Here is a 6,567-nt window from a genome sequence, read left to right on the forward strand (position 1 = left end):
GAGAGAGAGAGAGAGAGAGGCTTTCTAATCCTATAAAGATTTAGTCTCAGAAATGCACTGTGGCCATTCTACCTTGTCCTACAGGGTCACTATGAGTCAGAATTTACTTGATGGCAATGAGTGAGAAGACTACTGTAAGCTTTCTTGTACAAGTCTTTGTGAACATACGAGGGGGTAACCCCCCCCCCCAAATGAACAAGAGCTCGCTGTGCGGAGCTTTCTTGGTATGTATTTTTCCTGCTAGGGGAGCATAAAGCAACTCGCGCTATCGTGCACCCAGTGGCGTCACCTGGGAAGGTTCTCTCTGGCCACAGTGAATTTTTTCATGAAAGCAGTTTTGCTCGAATTTCATTTTTTGTGATGGCCAATTTAAGAGAATGGTGTGCGACTGTGAAATTTTGTTTCCAGCTCAGGAGAAATGCTGCAGAAACTGCTGTGATGTTGAACACAACTTACAAGGACAGCGCTATGAGAAAAATTCAAGTGTGCGAGTGTTTTCCTGGTTTCAAAAAAAGTGAAATGTCGATTGATGATAAAGCTTGTTCTGGACACCTGTCACCTTACTGAATGGATGAAAATGTCATCTCATAGTGCATTTGGAGTGTGTTTCATCAGTTCAGACTCTTAAGCAAGCTTTCTATTTAGAGATTCTGAAAAGATAGTGTGTAGCAGTGTGCTACAAAAAAGGCCTGATTTGTGGCATACGGGGGACTGGCTTTGCCATCATGACAATGCACCTGCTCATGCAGCCATCTCAGTGCACCAGTTTATGGCAAAAAAAACAGCATGCCCTGATTCACCTGACCTCGCTCTGCGTGCAACTTCCCTTTTTTTCTGCGAATGAAGAGAGACACAAAAGGACAATGATTTGATGATGTAGAAGAAGGTGAAGAAAATATCGAGGGAGGTGCTGTCAGCCATCTAAATAGATGAGTTTGAAAAATGTTTTCAAGAATGGAATCACAGATTTGACAAATGTATTAAGTGTAATGGAGAGTATTTTGAAGGTGATAAGGTTGAAACAATTGAAAACTCTAACTTTGAAAAAAATGTTGATTTGGGGTGGAGGGTACCTCCTTTTAGATCTTCATTTTCCTGAGGAAAATTCTTGGATGTGAAATTACTAGGACACAGGGTATCATAGGTTCCCCAACTTATTTGGCCTACCAGTTCCTTAAAAAAAAATTGCTCAGTGCCCCCTGGCAATGAAAATTTTTTGTAATATAGCCCACAATCGAGGATAAAGTGTAGGCATCTGCTTTTGTAGCCCACCCCCTCACTTGAGCCCAAGCCCACCGCTGGCCCTGATTGCTCCAGCACCCCATGGAAAGTATCGCTCACTTTGGGAAACACTGGGGTAGTTGTATGTTTATATATAAGAAACTGCTAAACACATCTCTGAAATAACAGAACTGTTTACATTGCCACTAGCAATGATTGGAAATTTCAGGTGATGCATATTTAAAAATGCATTGATTATCTGTCTTTTTTATTGTGTTCATTCTAGTGTGTATATACTCTGATCTCACTGAAGTTTTTATTTGTATTTCTCTGATGAGTAATAATGTCCAGCACCTTTTCATGTACTTATTCATCATTAGTAGATCTTTTGTGAAATTATTCAAATATTTTACACATTTTCAATTGGATGCTTGTGTTTTAACTACTGATTTTTAGAGGTTCTGTACATATTCTGGACATAAGTCTTTGTCAAACATATCCATGGCTAGTATTATCTCCTAGTCTATGGTATGTCTACTCACTATATTAATATTTTTTATAATAAGAAAATACTTTATTTCAATAGTATCAAAAAGAATAAGATACTTAGCAATTAATCTAATAAGAGTTTCAAGACTTGCACAACAAACACTGTAAAATATTGTTGAGAGAAATGAAAGATTCTAAATAAGTGGAAAGACATCCCATGTTCATGGATTAGATACTTAATATCAAGATAATATTTCCCAAATTTATCTGATAAAAAGTAATCACTACCAAAGTCCTAGTTGACTTCTTTGCAGAGATTTATAAGCTAATCCTGAAATTCATTTGCTATAACAATAAACCTAGAAAAGCAAAATAATCCTTATTTCAAATGTCAAACTACAGTAACCAAGGCACAGTGATCCTGGTATAAGGATAAGCATATAGATTGGTGGTATAGAATTGAGACTCCATAAGTACACTTTCATTTATGGTCAATTGATTTTATATGCATTCCAAATATTCAAGAGGAAAAGAGTAATCTTTCCAAGCATGGTGCCAGTATATTTGAATGTTCACATGCAAATTAATTAACTTAGACCTCATACCACATACAAAAACTAACTCAAAATATGTAGAAGACATAATGTATTAACTAAAAGTATGAATCTCCTTTAAGAAAAAATATTATGGAAGAAGCACACCAGCCTGTGTGATCATGAGGTGTCAATGGGATCAGGTATCAGGTATCAAAGACCAAAACAAACAATTATATTGATGTGAAAGAGGGGAGTTGGAGTAGAGACGCAAAACCCATATGTAGACAATTGGACATCCCTCCACAGAGGGTTACAAGGAAGGGATGATTCAACCAGGATTCAGTATAGCACCAATAAAACATATACCTTTCCTCTAGTTCCTGAATGCTTCCTGCCTCTCCCCCTCCCCCCTCACGACCATGACCCAGTTCTACCTTACAAACCCAGGTAGACTAGAGTGCACACATTGGAACAGATAAGAGCGCCTTACACACGGAATTCAGGACAGATAAACCCTCAGGAACGGTAGTGGGAGTAGTGATACCATGAGGGTTGGGGGATGATGGAGGGGGGGCAGGGGGAGAAACGGGGAACTCATCACAAGGTTGGATATGTAGCCCACCCACGGGGGGGACAGATAACAGAAATGTGGGTGAAGGGAGGCCATGGGCAGTGTAAATCATGAAATAACAATAATAATATATAATTGATGAAGAATTCAGAAGGGCGAGAGGGTGAGAGAAGGAGGGGGGAAAAAAGCGGAGCTGGGGGGAGGGGAAAAAAGGAAAATGAGCGGATTCCAGGAACCCAAGAGGAAAGCGAATTTTGGGAATAATGAGGGCAACAAATGTATAGATGTGCTTTACACAATTGATCTATGTATTGTGATGAATTGTATGAGCCCCAATAAATTGATTAAAAGAAATAGCTTGAAAAAAAAAAAGAAAGAAAGAAAACCCCAGAGGCAAACTAAACCTACTCTGAAAGGACTCTGTTGATTCTGTCAGAAAAAGAAAGGGAGTGTAGCTAAGGATATTTTACCAAATATATATCCATGTCCTGACATGTTTTTGATGGTTTATAGCAAATTAAACCTTTATGACTTAAAAAAAAAAAGCGGAGCTGATACCAAGGGCTCAAGTAGAAAGAAAATGTTTCGGAAATGTTGATGGAAACATATGTATGTGTACTTAATACAATTGAATGATGGGTTGTTATAAAATTTGTAAGAGCCCCCCCAGTAAAATGAGCAATAAAAAAACTTTATGGCCATAGCCCCCCAATAAAATGATCAATAAAAAAACTTTATGGCCTTAGATTGACAACATATTCTTATAAAATTAATAGCACAGCAACAAAAGAAAAAGTAATCTATCAAAATTTTAATTTTTATGCTTCAAATAATGCAAAATATTTTAAAAGGTCAAAATTGAAAAAACACTAGATGGGGAAAAATTGCAGATCATCTATTTAATAAGGGGACGTGGTGGTGTAGTGGTTATAAGTTGGGATGTGATCCGCATGGTTGGCAGTTCCAAACCACCAGAAGCTATGAGGGCGAAAGGTGGGCTTGCTACTCCCATCAGCAGTTACAGTCTCGGAGACCCACAGCAGGGAGGTGGCTTTCTTTTGGTTTATGTTTAGAGTCTATAAAAAACTCTTACAACTCAACAAGGAAAAGATAAATAGAACAAAAATGAGCAAAGATTTTTAAGAGACATTTCACCAAAGAATATGGACACATGGATAATCAACAACACAAGAAGGGCTCCAGGCAACAGCAATAGTCATTAGAAAAATCAAGCCCCCGGCGAAATAATATTTAATACTATAAAAGATAACTGAGAAACAAAAACAAAAAGTGTTGGCAAGGATGTGAAGAATTTGAAACTTTGTACATTGCTGCATAACTGTCAAATGATACACCTTTTTGCATTGATGAAACACACAATAGTCCTCTGGTTCCTTGTGGCTTCCTCACCCCCCACTATCGTGACCCCAGTCCCACCTTTCACTGCGGGCTAGACCGGAGCAAGTGCACAGGTACAGATAAGAGATAAGAGCTCACGATACCCGGAATTCAGGAACAGGAATGGGAGCAGCGATACCAGAGGACAGGGGGAAAGTGAGAGGAGCGGAGGGGAGGAAGGGGGAACCGGTCCCATTGCTTGCCACCTAACCACACCCACCGCCCCGGCAGGGGCACGAACAACAGAAGCCATGGGGGAAGGGAGACAGCCGTCGGCGTAAGGTATGAAAACAATAATTTATAATTTAGTAAGGGGCCACGAGAGTGGGGTGCGGAAGGAGGGAAAAAAGAGCTGATACCAAGGGCACAATAGAAAATAAATGTCTAGAAAATAATGATGGCAACATATGCATAAATATGCTTCATACAATTGATGTCTGGATTGTTATAAGAGCTGTAACAGCCCCCAGTAAAATTATCTTTTACTTAAAAATAATTATACACCTTCTTTAAAAAAATAGTCTGAGCTTTGCTCAGTGGCAATATCATAGCCAGTGAGGTTTATCCAAGGCGTGATTATTGCTAATTGAAAAAAAAAAAAAGTTTGAAATTTCCTCAGAAAAGTTAAAAATGGAGTTACTGTACTACCCTATAATTCCACTCTTAATTCTGCTCTTAAATATATGAGTATAACTCTACCTTTCCTTTCTATTTCTCCCACTGTGGTGACGTGCATGCTTCTGTAATGCAACAAAAGAAAACAGAACAACAACAACAAAAAATGACCAAAATAAGAGAAAAGCCTGTAAATAGTTCAAGGTCTGTTTGTTGACTGTTAGGAGTGTTTTCCAGTCGAGGCTGATGGGGTGCCATGCCCTGGTCCCAAAATCTATTTTTGATATTCCCTGGGGCTTCTCGCTCTGTTCCCCTTGCTGCTCTGTTGCACACCCTTAGTGGTTCACCTCAGTGTGGTGGGATCAGATCAGGCGCAATTCCCGCACTGTGTCTCCAGTGTTGTCCCCTGTAGGGCCATGGGTCAGTGAGGGACACCGTGTCTTGTGGTGGAGCCGGCTCTATGATCCTCTCTGTGCATTGACTGCTCTGAGCAGGGATATTGTCCTTAAGGATTGTTGGATGTGCTCTACTCTACCTAGCCCACCCGCCTTGTTTGCTCCTGTATGCTCTGATAGGGCATGCCCCTCTCCCTGAGCTGGAGCTTCAGGGCTGACCTCTGAAGTGAATTCTTGCGGGGGAATATATATTCTTTTCTACCTTGCTTTTTCACTCAGCGATGCTTATGAGGGTTATCAGTGTTGTCCGTGTCTTTTCAAGTCATTTTTACAGCTTAAAGAGGTACATCTAGCGTACTCACCAAATCCACTCATTTAGTTATTGTTGGCGAGGTGCTGTTGAGTCCGTGCCAACTCCTAGCAGCTCTCTGGACAACAGGACAAAACACCGCCCGGTCCCGAGCCCGCCTCACAATTGCTCTTATGTTTGAGTCCACTGTTGCAGCCACTGTGCCAAGCCATCTTTATGAGTACCTTCTCAATTTGCTTACCTCAAAGCTGCAGCAATATTCTATGTATTCTTCTAGACATTTAATGGTGATAGCATTTGATTGATTTATATTTAACCTCAAATGAATTTTTCTACATGGAACAAAATGGAGGTTGAGGTTCCTGTACCCCCCAACCAGAGGTCCTGTTATTCCATCACTATTCATTAAAAATACTTCCTTTTCTCCCGTCTTGAATTGACTTGACATCCAGGTTTATTTATGTGCATCTGTGGGTTGGGGGGTTGTGCTAGTCTGTGTTGACAAGAAAAACAAATCCAGAGACACGCATATGTATGCAATAACTTTCTATCAAATAATAATTGTATATTGAGAAAACATCCTAGCCCAGTCCAGATCAAGTCCATAAGCCCAATATTAGCAAATACCAGTCTTCAGACTCACACAACACATGCAATGATGCCGAATGCAGGGATATCACAGGCTAGTGGGTGGAAAGTCTTGGGGATGCAGTGGTGGTGGAAGCATCTCAGCACTGGCATGGGTCTCCATGTGGCCCTTCCAGCTGCAGGGCTCTGGTTCCATTAGGGGTCTCCATGCGGCTTGCCAGCAGGAAGACAAGCAGATAGTCAGTGTGTATCTGGCCTCCAGTGAGCTATTTACCTCTGTATTAGTCTAGGTACTTTGGAGAAACAAATGCACAGCAACTCATGGATAAGAGAGTTTTATGTAAAGAAAAGGTGCATCACGAAAACATCCCAACCCAATGCTGCCCAAGCCCACAAGTCCAACATTAACCCATACCCAACACCAGTCCACAAAGTCCTTCACCT

The 6,567-nt window shown here is 40.5% G+C and overlaps 1 pseudogene; it reads left to right on the forward strand.

Annotated features, from left to right (window-relative positions):
• Window positions 1–4,740: 4,740 nt before the first annotated feature.
• On the forward strand, window positions 4,741–4,904 carry LOC115873815 (annotated as a pseudogene).
• The last annotated feature ends 1,663 nt before the right edge of the window (window positions 4,905–6,567 follow it).

This window comes from Echinops telfairi, unplaced genomic scaffold, assembly GCF_000313985.2.
Source record: "Echinops telfairi isolate 266 unplaced genomic scaffold, ASM31398v2 ScPeMD7_7469;HRSCAF=8507_1, whole genome shotgun sequence".
NCBI lineage: Eukaryota > Metazoa > Chordata > Mammalia > Afrosoricida > Tenrecidae > Echinops > Echinops telfairi.